Source organism: Diabrotica virgifera, chromosome 9, assembly GCF_917563875.1.
Source record: "Diabrotica virgifera virgifera chromosome 9, PGI_DIABVI_V3a".
Lineage (NCBI taxonomy): Eukaryota > Metazoa > Arthropoda > Insecta > Coleoptera > Chrysomelidae > Diabrotica > Diabrotica virgifera.
Genome location: NC_065451.1, coordinates 3196229 through 3214560, shown reverse-complemented (window position 1 = coordinate 3214560; position 18332 = coordinate 3196229).

The following is an 18332-nucleotide window of genomic DNA, read 5'->3' as shown; positions in this document are numbered from 1 at the left end:
ATGTACTATATGTATAAATTTATTTTATTTTTTCTGTGTATATCAATTGTTGAGCAAATATTTCATTGAAATATATTGTAACTGAGAGTATACACCTCTCTCTAAAGTAGAAGCCACAGTTAGAATGCAGCGCAGGTACAATAGGGCAATGTGTTTCTTACCGGAGAACGGCCGACGACGTTGGCCGGTTTGCCCCTAGCGGTGCATTAGGACCGGATTTAAGAATCATAGCACTGGAATATACGCGCACACAACAATTGCCTACGGTTGTATACACGCACCTACCACTGTGCCGACTACTGCATTCTAACACTGCCTTTTACTATAGCTATTGGCATTTAAACCTAAACGCTCGTATTCAATGTGAAGACCATTTTAAATCAAGCACCTAAGGGAATAGTCTTTTAATGTAGGTCAGAAACTAGAAAATTTATCTAGATTTGGCATGAAAGAGACTGATCCTGGAGGCTACTGTAATGTAATATAAATATAGTTTCAAATATCGACGAAACCGTTATATAGATGCGTCTATCGAGATTATTGTACTAAGCTACTGACATAGGCCATTTTCCATAGAAAATATATATTTGACAGTATGATTTAAGCCAGAATGAAGTTAGCTACTGTTAATATGAGCCGTTAATTTTGAGATTTAATCAATCGCTGTAATACATTTATTTAACTTTCTTCGTGAGTTTTCTAAAGAAGAATATATCTTAAGTGTTTTAGTACACAACTTCCCCATATTATCTAATTACAATATTGCGATTTTGGCAACCTAACATTTTTTTCGTGAGAGTGGAAATCTAAAGACCAAGTGGATCGTACCTGGCGTAAGTTGGATTCAGAGTAAACAGATTACATCCGAACGCAATCCCTCTTTTGGGGATCTCCCCCTGATGCATACATGGTACCCTTCCTACCAACTAAACCCCACTCTCGGCTTACTCATGTGGAACGTCTTTCCACATCTTTCTCTGGTACCATTTCCCTTTTCTTTTCTTTTTCATGTTGCTTATGTTACTATAATTATATTTACCCCTATTGTCTCACCCTTTCTAAAATCTCTTTTTTTTATTGATTTTTGTCACAACCTTAATCACTTCTTGAAAGTCATTTTCCCTCTTCCTTTACCAAAAAGCAACAGTTAGTGTTAGAGTAGGTGATCGACAAGCTCAGAAATTCTAAATACAACGTGGAGTACGTCAGGGGGACACCATATTATCGAAACTGTCCACTGCGATTTTGAAATATATATGTAAAAGGGCAAGACTGACCGACAAGGGCATAAACATAAATGGAGAAACCCCTAATCACCCGAGGCTTGCAGATGATATTGTGCTAATAGCTGATAGGATAGATGAGGCCAAGGAACTTTTGAATCAACTCTACCTTTCCTCTGCCGAAGGAGGGTTGAAAATAAATGTATCTAATACTCGGATGATGACAAATCTTAGGAACAATATCCATAGACCAGGTAATGGCCTATACATACCGAGGTCACGAGATTCGCATAGGAAAAGATTACCAAACTGAGCTTATCCATTGTATAAGACTTGGGACAGCCTTCGGCAAGTTGAACTGAACTGATGAAGATCAAGAGTGGCTGATACTGTAGAGGAAATAGAAACACTGAAGTGGAAGTGATTAGATTAGGCAGCTCGAATGACAGGATAACAGCTGGACAAAGTGGCTACGAGTTCAGACCATAAGAGATGATGCCTACCGAAGCAGAGGTCGTGCACCAATACGTTGGACTGACCTTGCTTTTACCTGGTGTTCTACAGAATACGTGTATCATTATGGTTCAGAAATTACTTTATTATGGCATTTCTTTGTTACCTACTTTATTTAACGGGAATTAACCACACTTTTAAATGAAAATTCGATATTTTTGTCGTTTCAAACTTACATTTCAAGAACTTTAAGTTTAGTCAGAGTAAAAGAGCTCATATTGCAGTGAAAAAACAAAAAAAAATTATATTGTATCCAAATTCACTAGGAACAATTTCCTGCAGCTGAAAAAAAAATTCTCTTAGTAAAAAGAACATTTATTTAAAAACCTTTAAAAGAGCCACAAATATCACAGAACGATTTCTCTTTCTAAAACTCTCTAGCATCATCAGTGTTCCCTAAAATAAGTATGACGGTATTAGTGAAGACAAAAGTTAAATTTAAAATGTTGACCAAGGTAAAAAACAAATACTTACAAAATTAACATGCTGAGCCAACCAAAAATACCAAAGGTTAAAACTCTTTAAATATCGACTAAATGTCTTGCATAGTTAAATCAATGATGAAATCCAAAGACTGGATATAATCCCTACCCAGATAGCAATATAAACTTGTTTCAAACTTGCAACAAGTTTGATACATCAAACATGAAAGCTTGCTGCAGGTTTGCCATGGCAATTTTGCAAACTTGCTAGTTGGAGTGTGACAAACTTGCATGCAGTTTGTTTTTTCAAACTTGATACAAACTTGATATAACAAACTTGCTGAAGGTTTGTTTTTGTTTTGTTGCATGAAGTTTGTTTTTTTAAACTTGATACAAACTTCCTTAAGGTTTGTTTTGACATACTAGCCACAATTTGAATAAAACAATGTGAATAAAAAATACAATACCATTTTATATAACTATTTATTCAGTAATCACTCAACTAAAATACAATCTATTGTCTAAAATTATTTATTAGAACTTACATTAAACCCGCTAGCTTCAGATTCCGATGCTCAGTTTTGTCTATCAGCTCTGAAACAAATAAAAGAAATTGTTATAAACTCTTGCTGTGTGAAGATAATTAATATTTGCTATTAAAAGAGACAAAAAGATGTTAAAGTAACAATTTTACAATAAAACCTAAAACTTATTTACATATAATATTATTATAAATATAATTTATTTTAGACAGTAAATAGCTAGATAGTAATACAGCTAGAAGCCTAGAAGCTACGAAAGATATAAAAAACTTACCTCAATTTCACCAAAGTAAAAAGAATACCAATCTGTACCTATAATCAGCACAAGCAGGTGGGTCTATGAAAAACTGAAGAAAAGAAGCTTCAGCTTAGTAATTAAAGTAATAGTCTCGGAGAATTGTATGGTAAATGTTGTAAAAAACTCAAAGAAAAATATCAACATAGGATAGGGATAGGACTGTAGGGCATAGGCCATAACCACAAGTTATCACCGCTTAGCTTGGTGGCAGGAAGGTTACTTTTCCCGTGTTGTCAGCTGTCGAGTAAGCTTTTCCCTCAACATACCTTAAAAATTTCCTCTTTTATGATAAAATTCCCTCCTATGCTCCTATTTAAAAAATCTGTGAAAATATGTTGAATTATTTTCAAATATTTTTATTTTTTTAAACATTTTACAATTTGGACTGGAGCAAAGATTCCTTTATAAGTTAACTTTTTCCCTTTTATGTTGAAAATTCTCTCCGGTGGCAACATTTTCGTTTTCGTGGGCGTGACATCAGTCAGGGTAACGAACGAAACCGAACCGAACCGACCGTAACGTGTAAGTCAACCAAATAGATGACGGCTTTGCAACTGAAGGCTTGTAGCAAAGTTGCTACAAACTTGAATCATCATCTTCGTCATAATAATATTGCAGCAAACTTGACATAAGTTTACATACTATCTGGGTAAGGATAAGACCCTGAGGCACTATATGACCCCACGAGGTACGTGGGCTGTTAGGTTATATTAAGTCTTCACATCGAGAGCAGTGAATGTCAACTAAGAACTAAGGCAAAAGTTTGGGAGCATTTCCGTCTCATGCCAGAACGAAAACTGTCAATGCAACTTGAAGTTTTGTGAAATGATATAAAGTTACACTAGCCACTAAATTTAAAAGTTTATTATGGTAAAAAAAACAATAATAACAACAAACATCATTGATTTAACTATGTAAGACATTTAGTCGACATTTAAAGGGTTTTAACCTTTGTATTTCTGGGTGGCTCGGCATGTTAAGTTTGTAAGCACAACCAAACTTTTTTTACCTTGGTCGACAGTTTAACTTTAACCTTTGTCTTCACTAATACGGTTATACTTATTTTAGGGAACACTGATGATGCTATTGTTAGAGACAGATAACGTTCTGTGATATTTGTAGTCCTTTTAAGGATTTTAAAATAAATATACCTTTTACTGGGAGTATTGTATCAATCATATAGATAAACAAAAAGCATTCTTTTTGGTCCTGCTTCCAGATATATATTTTGTGAAAAATGGTATCTAATGGAAGCAGTACTGGCGAATTATTAGTAATTTAATTTTTTGTAATATGGCACACGACAATCAAGTGCGAACTAATTGAATAAACTAATATATATAAAATCATGCTTATAGCGAAAGCATTTAGATCTATTAGTATATTAATAAAAAACTGGCATTTGAACCATTATTCTATGTTGCACCTCTTTCAACTGCTTCTTTGTGCAAAAAAAATTAGAATTCGAGATTTGGTCAGGTAGAAAACAAGAGTCTGAAGTTGTTTTACTGATGTAATTCATTAATTTATATGATAAAGCAACTATTAATTTATAGGACACCCCACACTCAAATGCAATAACATTTACATGAATAGATTCATCTCGAAATTACAATCATTTCATATCATTGCGCCAGCTCTGAATTTTGATTAATAGCGGCATAAATTGATATAAATAAATCTAAAATCAAACGGGTATGGACGTGAGTTAGAGAGAGAAAAGAGATTTTGTGAATCGACAACGTACATCAAAGGACATAGTTCCTCTAATCGGCTTAGCTCACGCTGGGTTAAGCTGTTTTCAATAGCGACTAGACTAATAGTATTTATGAATATGAGTGTTATGTATGAACTTCAAAAATGTGATTTTCATAAACTTTAATAACAATTTACGCCGTTATTAATCAAAATTCAGAGTTGGCGCAATGATATGAAATGATTGTAATAACCTCTAGGTATCTTGTATTTATCTGACCGGACTCCTTTCTGGCGCATTTACCAAATCGGTAAGCCGACTATTCTTCGAAAAAAAACTGGTAGTCTGATATCCCACTGCAGAATCACTACATTCATAAGTTAGTTAACAAAAATTACATTTTTATATAAATTTAAGAATAGGAGAATACATTTTTAATAGGTTGCCAATCAAACAGTGGCCGCAAATAGCTTTAAAAAAATAATAGTAGTTTTTTAGATTTTTTTCTAATACTATTATATAAGGTTGCCTGTGAAAAAATGGCCGCAAATGAGGGTTGCCAACTATTAAACACGCGAAGTATCAGAGATCAAGTGAAAGGAATTTAGCGCGCAACGCCACTGCACTGGTTTGACATGGTTGACAATGTTTGATGGCGTATGCGATTTGTTAAAGCAGTCATCTTGTCAAATAACTTTACTTTAAAACGAGAAAGACGAAAAAACCCAGATACAAAGTTTACTGTAATAAAACAATTAAAAATAATTAAAATAAAACAATAAACTATCTAAGACTTTTCGTCAAAAGAAACTGCTTTCTGGTTATATCCTGAATCTCCGGCTTTAACAAATTATAAGCACGGAGACGACAAATATTGAAGAAAGCAGAAAGGACAACGGTCACGTATCTACTGTCTTTTCGTCTAGGAAAAATGCCGAAAGACAGTTTCGAGTACTCAAAAATCTGAGTAAAGAAGAACAAGGGGTAAAGGCAGTTTTTGGTTCTATTTGATTCAGAGTTGGACCACCATCTCTAGATAGCTATTTCTGCATCTCATGCTTCATCGGTGGAGCTCTGCAGTCGCAACTCTGAATCAAAAATCAACAAGCCTGCCTTTTAAGGGAAATCGTACTGCATACGACCTTGACCTTACCCAGATAGTGGTCATTCAGGGTGTGGTATAATTTGCGGAACAATGTTTTGTGCCTTACTGTCGCATAGGCTGCTGTCAAATCTACTAAAGCCCCTGTGTTTTTCTTCAAATCCCTCTTCAATGTGTTCTGTTAGTGCGAGGACTTGACTGGTGCAAGATTTGACCGATCTGAATCCTTCTTGTTGTGAGATGAGGTGCTTGTCGACATTTTTTTTCTATTCTGGCGAGAATGAGTCTCTTGTATAATTTGAAAAAGTGACGCAACAGCGAAATAGGTCTGTAGCTACTGGGATTTTCTTGGTCCTTTCCTGGTTTTAACAAGGCTATTCAGATCCTCCACGATTTTGGAATTTCACAGGCTTTGCGCATTTTTTTTGCTCCTTGGCCTAGATGTTTTATTGTTCATTGCATATAGGTATCATCCACACCTGCAGCTTTCCCGTTTATTAATCTGTTCATACCTTCGTGAACCTCTTTTAGTGTAAAAGGAATTACTAGGTCGTTTGTCACCTGATTCAATCTTCTTCTAGTAGTTGGGTCCTTATATCGGTTTTTAGTTCTTTTATTTATAAGAAGTTGAAGACTTGAAGACCAAGAAGCTTGGTTTGCTGTAACCTTGCAAGGTGGTTTATGTTCTTTTGGATCACGGCTTAGTTTTTGGAACATCAGTGGCATTGCGCGCTAGCTCTCTTTCACTTTATCTCTGATATCTCGCGTTTTTAACAACTGGCAACCCTAATTTGCGGCCATTTTTTCACAGGCAACATGTCTATCAATTTATTCTGCTATTCTTAAATTTATATAAAAATATGATTTTAATGAAACAACTTATGAACGCAGTGACTCTGCAGTGGGCTCTCGTACTATGAATTTATCTATTGTGTAATAGACCTAATTAATTCACTGTTTATAATCACATAAGCCAAAACTACTTTTCATGTGGACATTTTTATATAGGTGTTTGATTATACATACATATCACGAATAAGATTACGATTATTTCGATTTTCTTAAATATTTCATGTGTCAAGATTGTGTGTTTTCTGTATATACATATGTTTATTTATTACGGTTAGAAAATAAATGACACATGACATTGACATTTTCTTTTATTTCTTAACCTTTTTCCTCCATGGAATTTGAAAAATTATCCATGAAAAAATTATTTTAGAGTTTGTACGATTCACCAGGAGAAAAACAATTACTGACAGGCAACAGTTCATCAGAAAGTCACGGATTAACATTTCTTATCGATAATTTGCCACTTTTGATGTTTTTGAAATTTGGTCAAAATACAGCAGAAAATTGAAAGGCTATAACCCATGAAAATTTTTGGAAATAAAATTTTGTGTTGAAATTCTAGATTCGTAGAGAGAAAAGCAACTTCAGGGAGGCTGCAGTTCATGTAGAAATAACAGATTAACATAATTTATCGAGAATTCACCTTTTTTAATGTTTTTGAAATTTGGTCAAAACACAGCAGAAAATCGAAAGGCTATATAACCCATGAAAATTTTTTTAAATAAAATTTTAGGTTCAAATTCTACATTTTTTTGAGTCTAGACGATTCGTAGAAAGAAAATCTACTTTCAGTTCATCAAGAAATGACGGATTAACAATATTTATAGCCGATTATATTTATATCATGAGCCACGTCGTGACCCATCTGAAATCCACCGGCGACCCACTAGTGGGAATTGCTGATTTATATTGAAGAAAATCGTCTAAAATTCGACAATTTTTGCAGCAGAGCAGAAATAGCAAAGGGTGTGTCCATCAATATTGAAGTAGCAGCAGAGCAGAAATAGCAAAGGGTGTGTCCATCAATATTGAACGGAATAGTCTAAAAATCGATAGTTTTTAAGATTTAGTATCAGGAGAGCAGAAATAGCAAAGGGTGTGGCCATGAATGAATTATATTGAACTGAATAGTCTAAAAATCGACAGTTTTTAAGATTTAGTGTCAGGAGGGCAGAAACAGCAAAGGGTGTGTCCATCAATGATTTATATTGAAGAAAATAATATAAAATTCGACAATTTATAAGATTTAGTATCAGGAGAGCAGAAACAGTAAAGGATGTGTCCATCAATGATTTATATTGAAGAAAATAATATAAAATTCGACAATTTATAAGATTTAGTATCAGGAGAGCAGAAATAGTAAAGGGTGTGTCCATCAATGAATTATATTGAACGGAATAGTCTAAAAATCGACAGTTTTCAAGATTTAGTATCAGGAGAACAGAAACAGCAAAGAGTGTGTCCATCAATGATTTATATATTGAAAGAAATCGTCTAAAATTCGACAATTTTTAAAATTTGGTAGCAGGAGAGCAGAAATAGCAAAGGGTGTATCCATCAATGAATTATATTGAACGGAATAGTCTAAAAATCAACAATTTTTAAGATTTAGTAGCAGGAGAGCAGAAATAGCAAAGGGTGTGTCCATCAATTAATTATATTGAACGGAATAGTCTAAAAATCGACAGTTTTTAAGATTTAGTATCAGGAGAGCAGAAACAGCAAAGGGTGTGTCCATCAATGATTTATATTGAAGAAAATCGTCTAAAATTCGACATTTTTAAGATTTAGTATCAGGAGAGCAGAAACAGTAGAGGGTATGTCCATCAATGATTTATATTGAACGGAATAGTCTAAAAATCGACAGTTTTTAAGATTTAGTATCAGGAGAGCAGAAATAGCAAAGGGTGTGTCCATCAATGAATTATATTGAACGGAATAGTCTAAAAATCGACAGTTTTTAAGATTTAGTATCAGGAGAGCAGAAACAGTAAAGGGTGTGTCCATCAATGATTTATATTGAACGGAATAGTCTAAAAATCAACAATTTTTAAGATTTAGTAGCAGGAGAGCAGAAATAGCAAAGGGTGTGTCCATCAATTAATTATATTGAACGGAATAGTCTAAAAATCGACAGTTTTTAAGATTTAGTATCAGGAGAGCAGAAACAGTAAAGGGTGTGTCCATCAATGATTTATATTGAACGGAATAGTCTAAAAATCAACAATTTTTAAGATTTAGTAGCAGGAGAGCAGAAATAGCAAAGGGTGTGTCCATCAATTAATTATATTGAACGGAATAGTCTAAAAATCGACAGTTTTTAAGATTTAGTATCAGGAGAGCAGAAACAGCAAAGGGTGTGTCCATCAATGATTTATATTGAAGAAAATCGTCTAAAATTCGACATTTTTAAGATTTAGTATCAGGAGAGCAGAAACAGTAGAGGGTATGTCCATCAATGATTTATATTGAACGGAATAGTCTAAAAATCGACAGTTTTTAAGATTTAGTATCAGGAGAGCAGAAATAGCAAAGGGTGTGTCCATCAATGAATTATATTGAACGGAATAGTCTAAAAATCGACAGTTTTTAAGATTTAGTATCAGGAGAGCAGAAACAGTAAAGGGTGTGTCCATCAATGATTTATATTGAACGGAATAGTCTAAAAATCGATAGTCTAAAAGTGTTTAAGATTTAGTATCAGGAGAGCAGAAACAGCAAAGGGTGTGTCCATCAATGATTTATATTGAAGAAAATCGTCTAAAATTCGACATTTTAAAGATTTAGTATCAGGAGAGCAGAAACAGTAGAGGGTATGTCCATCAATGATTTATATTGAACGGAATAGTCTAAAAATCGACAGTTTTTAAGATTCAGTATCAGGAGAGTAGACATAGCAAACGGTGTGTCCATCAATGATTTATATATTGAAAGAAATCATCTAAAATTCGATAATTTTTAAAATTCAGTATCAGGAGAGCAGAAACAGTAAAGGGTGTGTCCATCAATGATTTATATTGAACGGAATAGTCTAAAAATCGACAATTTTTAAGATTTACTACCAGAAGGCTTGGTCAGTTGACTAATCAAATTAACGAAATCTTCTACATTATCACTAAAATATACAGGTTAAGGGTAGTTAGAATTAAAACTCAAATAAAAATTTAACGTTTTATTGAACTTAACATATAAAATACGAAAACTGTATCAGAATATCATATTTGTTTCTTTTTCTTGGCACTTCCGATGATATCGATGGCATCTCTACCCTTCCACGTTCTCTATGCTTATTAAACCTGTACCAAAAAAGGTTTTGTTTTTAAGTTTGAATAAAACAGTCAAACATTAAACTTTAATGTTCTTATAAGGTTCTCATCTGTGATATACTCACCGGCACAAAATTCCGCCACCTAAAATTTTTGATTAAATTTGACAATTTATAACTTTATTATTTGTGCTCCGATTTTCAAGATTCTTGCACCAGTTTGTAGGTATCTACATGTATTGATATCGTTTGGTATTATTCCGGTAACAAAAAATTTTCCTTGCATGGCATTATACAGGGGTGAATGGAAGCGTTGTATTTTCTCCTAACTTTAAAAAATTCTGTGGAAAAATGGAATATGGTGTATTCCACGAATATACGACTGTTTTGGATTATCGCGAGAACGAATATTTTAGTGTGTAACATAAGAAGTACGAAAGTATTTTGCTCTAATAAGTACTCCAATAAACAACAATATAATTTGCAATTTAATTTCGTTCTTCGTATTTTGCACAGTAAAATATTAGTTGTCGCGATAATCCAAGAGCGTCGTATATTCGTGGAATGGGGTGTAGCTGATTTTGTTTCATAGTCCTGTCATATTATGCCGAAGGCATCACTAAAATTTTGTCCTTTGAATTATTTGCATATCTCTTTTCTTGTAAGAGCTGTACCATTTTTGTGAATAAAAACACTGATTGACCCATAAAATAGAGATTGGATTGATAAGATTAGAATGGCCCGCATGCAGCCCAGATCTCAATCCTATTGAGAATTTATGGGATGAATTAAAAAAAGCTATTTGCCGTCATCCTTGGCCTCCAGAAAATTTGGTACAGTTATGGCCCTGGTAGAGGAATATCGGGCTATTCCCTACACAAGGATAACACATCTTTATTCGATGCTAAACAGATTGCGAGCAGTCGTTGCTGCAAGAGGTGGACATACCCGCTATCGAATTATTTTGTTTTGTTTTGTTAATTTTAGTGCGTTTGATATTTTTAATTAAATAAAACTTCAAAACAGTGTTTTTATTTACAGCTCTTACAAGGAAAGAGATATTCGGATAATTCTAAAAACAGAATCTTAGGGATACCTCCAGGATAATACGAAAGGAGTATGAAACAAAATCTGCCCTACAATTCTTCCACAGAACCTTTTAAAGTTAGGAGAAAAAACAACGCTTTCATGTTCCCCCGTATAATTCCATCTAAGCAAAAAATTTTTGTTACCAGAATAATAACAAACGACATCAATACATGTACAATTTGTCTAATTTACTTAACCGTTGCACGTCATTATCTATGTCAGAGATCTAAGTTTACATTGTTGCCAAAGTATAAAAAAATCTTGAATCCATTTTAAATCAAATAGATCACATAATTATTGCAAAATTTGGATTATACAACAAAACAAATTAATATTCAATGTAAATAAATAAAACATTAGTAATAGAAAATTAGAATTAAGCTATAATTTTACCTTAAAGTAAATAATAAAAACAATAAATATAATAAAACAAATACTTAGAGTAAAGAATAAAAACAAATCTAAAGTGTCAATACCGCAACTGTCAAATAAATGTTACCAATTTATGCCAAAATGTCACCTTCGTTCGATTACAGTTACAGTGTGTTCCGAACAAATTTTGCTTCATAAAAAGGCTTTATAAACAATTTATAAAAATTAAACGAAACATATTATTGTGTATTTCTTTAAGTTAACATTAATAGAAATCTTCAAATATTATTTCTACGCGTATATAATAAAATATGTCTAGTGGCTGTAATTCCCGTGTACTCGGCAAAAGGATTCTAAAAAAGAACACACCTACCGCCTAAATATCTCGTGTTGGTATCATGTGACGTCACGGGCTATGACGCGGGTGACGTGCAACGGTAAGTAAATTAGATGGAGTATACCTACAAACTGATGCAACAATCTTGAAAATCGGAGTACAAATAATAAAGCTTGTCAAACTTAATCAAAAATTTTGGGTGGCGGAATTTTGTGCCGGTGAGTGTATTTTCGGCTTGGGGTTCGGTTAGGATATGCGGGTTGTTTAAATTTAGGTTTGGTAAGTGTTTTTATACGTGGGGTTCGGTTAGTAAATGCAGGTTGTTTTCATTTAGGTTTGGTTAGTGTTTTTTTACGTGTGGTTTGGTTGGGAGATGCGAGTTGTTTGAATTCAGGTTCGGTAACGAATTCCTGTTAACGAATAATGTAAAGACATCGATTACGAGTCCATTCTGACAAAGGTACCAGGAAACAAAAAAAGGATTGAAAATTGAAGGAATTACTTACCTTTCTTGTAACCTCTCGAACCAAAATAATTTCCACATTAAGTATTGGCCAAAATTTATTCAAAACAAGAAACCTAAACTGTACCCTGTAGTTGAAATTGAGACAAAACATCCTAGATCGATTTTTTAAAAACAATTTAATGATAAAATAGACATGAACGATCAGTATTACAAAATAAATATAAAAAATTTTCAATTGTGAATACGGCTTGTTATTTACAGAAACAAAAGGCGAACCACAGCCGGAAATATTCGCATTTTCAAGTCGTTTAGTGTCTAACTGTTCAGATTTGAGACAATTCGTTGTTAAAGCTACAAAATTGTTGGTTGGTTCACGTATTTCGGTTAGGTTTCATATTTACTACTAACGTTAAGTATGTATTATTTTATCTACTGTGTAGAGTATGCCTGATGTACAGTATATTATACACAAAATGAATGAAAATGAAAACAAGAAATCTAAAAACGTGGAGTAGAAAAGAAAACTTTGATAGAAATATACAAATGATGCACACAATGAAAAGAAGAAAAGATAGCAATAGAAAACAATAGAGCAAAACTCCACAGGACAGTAAATAATGGAAAAAAGAAAGAAAACAAGGTTGAAACGTTAAGAAAAATGCACAGAATGAACAAATTGAAGAAAACGAAAAGAAGAAAAGGAATCAATTAAACCTGCACCAAAATAATAGCAAGAAAAAAAACCAATAAAAAATTAAGAAATGAGAGAGAAAGAATACATACACCACAAAAATAAATAATATTCAGAAGAAAATAAAAGGACAAGGTGACAATGGTGACGAAGGTATACATGGTATATACATAATGTGCAAAATGCAAGCAAATGTAATGGGGAGAAGGGTGAAGGCGATAATTTTAGGGGTTTACAAATATTGTACAGTTTCCATGGTAATAGAAAATGGCAAATAAACAAGGAAAATCATGACGGATATAAAGAAATAAAGCAGTAAATGAAAGAAGACAACAAGGAAATGAAGGCAACACAAAAGAATGGAGTAAAACTGCAAACAGTGGAAAGAAGACAAAAGAGATTAAGAAAAAGATGTGGCAATATTTTCAGAGAATATTTACAAAATATAAACGAAAAAAATTGGCAGCATAATGGTAGAAAATGTAAAGGAAAATAGGAAAACCATATCAGAGATGAAGGAATAAAGCACTAAATGAAAGATAATGTAAAAAGTAAATGAAGAAATTAATAGAGAAAATATCAAACGGGAACAATTACCAAAAGAATGGTCTCAAGCAATGATATGTCCCATTTACACAAAAAGGAGATGCAGCAATTGCAGGGTCATTGCTCATTGACTATCATAGCGCATTATTAGACGTCGCATACAAAATATTGGCAATGCATATAAAGAATATATTGAAAAAGGAATGGAAGATATAATTGGTGAATACCAGGCGATCTTTAGACAAGGAAGAAGAACAGAACAGACTTTCTTGCTGAATACTAGAGGAAAGCTATCAATACCAGAAACCGATCATGATATTATTTATACATAGACTATTGATAAAGGACAGGCCTAAATTAAACAAGCATTTGATAAAGTAAGGAAAGAATTGTATAAATTACTTCAAGAACAAGAAATAAGCAGAAAGATTATTAGAATGATACCACTTACACTAAGAAGAACAGAAAACAAAGTAAAAGTAAATAATGAAATATCAAACAGTTTCCTGATTAATTATTTATATGGGAAATAAGCCACAATTAAAACGAAAAAATAATTTTATTAACGTTTCGACGTCCAAATCGGGTGCCGTTGTCAAAATACAAAATATTACTAAAATAAATAAAAGTGTTGTTGCTAAGCAAAAAAATTCTTCTAATAATTTATTTAATCTTACTCATTTATATTGGCAATTCAGACATATATTATACATTTTAAAGTAGAAGACTTTAAAATGATATTGCCAATATTTATGAGTTGCGTTCCTGGGACGACTTACTGAAAGATAGTTCATTCGATTACATGAAATCAACAAATAAATAATTAAAGATTATTAAATAAATTTAGTAAGATTAAATAAATTATTAGAAGAATTTTTTTGCTTAGCAACAACACTTTTATTTATTTTAGTAATATTTTGTATTTTGACAACGGCACCCGATTTGGGCGTCGAAACGTTAATAAAATTATTTTTTCGTTTTAATTGTGGCTTATTTCCCATATAAATAATTAATCATAAAAATGCCACAAGGAAATAGCTTCAGAACAACATTAAGAAAACAGTTTCCTAGTATGTAAATGAGTACATTTATTCATCTCTTTACTCTCATCCTGGAAAATGTGCTTCGGGGAGCTAATTTAAAATAGAACACGAAAATATATCATAAAAATCATCAATGAATGGCGTTCTTTGATGATATGGAAATAGTAGCAAGAAGCAAACAGGAAGTGATACAGATAACTAAAGAATTAGAAGAAAAATCCGTAAAAAAGGACTCATCGATGCCACAGAAGCCAATCGGTGTAAGTCAATAAGTGTTTAAAATGAGATACTAAGATGTTGCTGACAATAGTTGCAGAAATATAAGTAGTTATTAAAAACAAATAAACTGTCTTTATTTATCATAATATGGGTAACAAATTAATAAATACAAACAAGGATATAATAATATTATTATATATCATAATAAGTGTTATATCCCATAAGTCATTTTTAGGGAGAATGTGACTTACACCGTTTGACTTCTGAGGCATCCATATATTGACATAAAAACAAAAATCAATGGATTCAATAAAATGCGAGGTTATGGGTACAGCGGAGCGATGACGAGGCTGATCTCCTCGTACTTAGGCGACCGGAGTTTCAGGGTTCGGATAGGACAAGTCCTGTCCGAGCTCGGAAGCCCGGATGCTGGAGTGCCACAGGGACCGGTCCTGTCACCTCTGCTGTACACAATATACACCGCTGACGTACCTAGAACACCAGGTACCCTAATGAGCCTCTACGCCGACGATACAGCGATAGCGGCCAAACACAGAAACGTAGACATCGCAGTGACCAACCTGCAAACAGCGTTAGAAGACATCGAGGAATGGTGTATAAAATGGAAGATAGCCATCAACTCCGAAAAGAAGCAAGCGGTACTATATAAGAAAGGAAGACAACAGCCAGAAGAACAGCTGACGGTGCTGAACAACCCCATCGAGTGGAAAAATGAAGCTAAATACCTGTGAGTCATCATGGACAAAGGATTAACCTTCCAAAAACACGTAGAAGCCACAGTCCAGAAGGCCAACATGGCGAGAGCAACTTTAAGAGGACTCACAGGAAGAAAAAGTAAATTAAGACTAAAAACGAGGTTAAGACTAATAAATAGCATCATACTACCGGTATTAACATACGCATCTCTCGCATGGGGACAAGTATGCAACACCCACAACAGCAGCCTAAGAGAAGCAGCCAGAGTCCCAAGATATGTAGCAGAAAGATTTCTGTTCAGAGAACTACAACAGGTGAGAGTCACCGAAATGATGACAGATAAGGCAAGAGTCAAATTCGCGGAGCTGGAGCACCACCCAAGTCACATACTGCGAGAGATGCTAGGATATGACGCTTTCCACCGATGGATAAAATTCTTGAGTTCCAAGCCATTGGACCGAGCTCAATGGGGCTTGGTACAATGACTTGGAGCCCAAGCAAGCAATTTTAGTACAGCGGATAAGTAATTATGTAGAAGATAAAGGCATAAAGCGCTTCACGCTGGCCTAGTTTTTGTACTCGATTAGGACACCACATGGAATCTTATTACCCAGGATTCCATTGTGAAGAGCATTTGGCTGATAGTTGTGCTCCCATCGCGCATCAGCGTGTATGGGGCGGAAAGGGATGGCCTGGGGCATTGGAGCGAGGTGGGGTGATCCCTGTTTTTAGTCGGGTCAAAACACCTCGCCCCAATGAATTGTTACACCCGAATGTACTTTTTCGATAGGGTGGACATCTCCCACAGGTCGGGTTGAATCAAATTGCTTGCTTGCTTGCTTGTATCAATGGATTCACAAACCCAAAATATGTAAGAGGAAAGTATTTCACAGTACAAACGAATAATAATACAGATTTGAGGAAGTTGAGAGATTCGAATATCTGGGAACAATATTACATATAACACGAAAACTAAATATAGAAGAATAAATCCAAAATAGACTACTTAAAGCGAACAAATTCAATGTTTTTATGCATTAAATCGGTTACTAATAAATGCATCAAGAGGTGTCGAATTAAGAATATACAGAACGATTATTAGGCATATATTTAGTAGCTTATGCATTAGAGACATCAACATTAAATAAAAAGCAGCAAGAAATTGTGCAGATATGGGAATGAAAAGTACTAAGGAAAATACTTGGAGGAAAAATGGAGAATGGCATTTGGGTCAAATAAAGTTCTGAGAAGTTATATGGGGAATTCACCATACTAGGAGCAATAAGAACCCAATGACTACGTCATATACAGAGTGTATTGGGATTCACAGCATCCATTATTAAGCATCCAATTAAGAGCAAGACACACTCTTTTAAAATTTAAATGTCCTTGGTAAACAAACACACGTTTGTTTATTATACATATTACGTGACTCAGATTACTCCACACAAGTGTACCAGTTGTCAATCCTGCGGTGTCAGCGATTCAATATTACATATTCCTAATTCATGGCCAAAGCCGACTCAGCATAAATAAGATCAACACTTTCTCTTTTATTTATATACACAGAAAACATCGGGAGGCATTCTAATTTCATTGCGTGATCAATCATCATTGATAATTGAGATACACCAGAGGGTGAACGTATATTAACACACCAGATGCCAGAGAATAGACTACCGAAAATGTTACTGTTAAGTACAACTGAAGGACATCGGAGAAGAGGTCGACTCAGAAAAAGGTGGAAAATGGATGCAGAAGATGAAACCAAAGTCACAAATTGGAGGATGAAAGCAACGGACAAGAACGGGTGGAGGAGAATGGTCAATTAAGCCATAGGCCTACTAGACTCTACGAGCTAATTATTATTTATATCACACGTTAAATTAAACTCACAAATATAGTAAAAAACGACTTGAAAAGGCGAACATTTCCCTTTACGCCCGTCAATGAGAGCAAAAACAGGATATTACCTTCGAATTCTGTCCTACTGCATGGATTTTAATGAAATTTTGGGAATAGCCTCTACTTAACTCCTAATTCGAAGTCTACCCTATGCCTATGTGCGCTTTTATCTTGGGGATAGTTCCCCTTCTCGTGGGTGGACAATTTTTTGGTAAAAATGAGCAGAAGTGACTAGAGATCTTAATTCTAAGCAAAAACTGTTCTATATATATTTTTTTAGCTCAATACTTTTTGGGTTAGTCGTGGTTGAAAATCTGTCATTTTCATTGAAAAATGTCACCTTTTCGGACGATATATACTTAATATATATATTTAATATTAATTTAACGGTATATATTTAATACCTTAAAAATTATGCATCTAACGAAAAAAACTATATATGACATTTTTGTAATAATAAAAAAATAAAATAATAATAAAAAACAAAAAAAACACAACAAAAAACAATAGTAAAAAAATAATAAGAAGAAAAAGAAACAAAATAAATTATACATATAAAAAGATAGGTAAAAATTAAATTATAAAGAAAACAAAAGAAAAATTTGCACACATTAATCTTACCTTACTAATATTTTCAACATTGTAATCGTGAGGAAGGATGAGTTTTAAATTAAAAAAAAAAAAAGAATTGTTACAGTCAAAAAAAAATTGTCTGGCTAATTGGTCCCTACCAAAGCCATCAAATTAATTAAAAAAAATATTTTTGTAGCTTATGAAAAATCAAAGAGAATCATTTCTTCATAAATCTTCTAGTTATAATACAAAAAGAGATATGTTAGGTGAAAAGAGATTTTTTGGTGCATGTTCAAATCGGTGTGTTCGACTTAATATAACAGAGAAATGGTCGATTTTAAGGGTTTAATGCTACAAATACCTTTTGTAGTGCTTGAAAAGACCTTTAAAACGAGCACTGTTAAATGTCGATTACATTCCAACTAAGCAAGATATGGTGCGCAAAGTATATTTAACCCCTC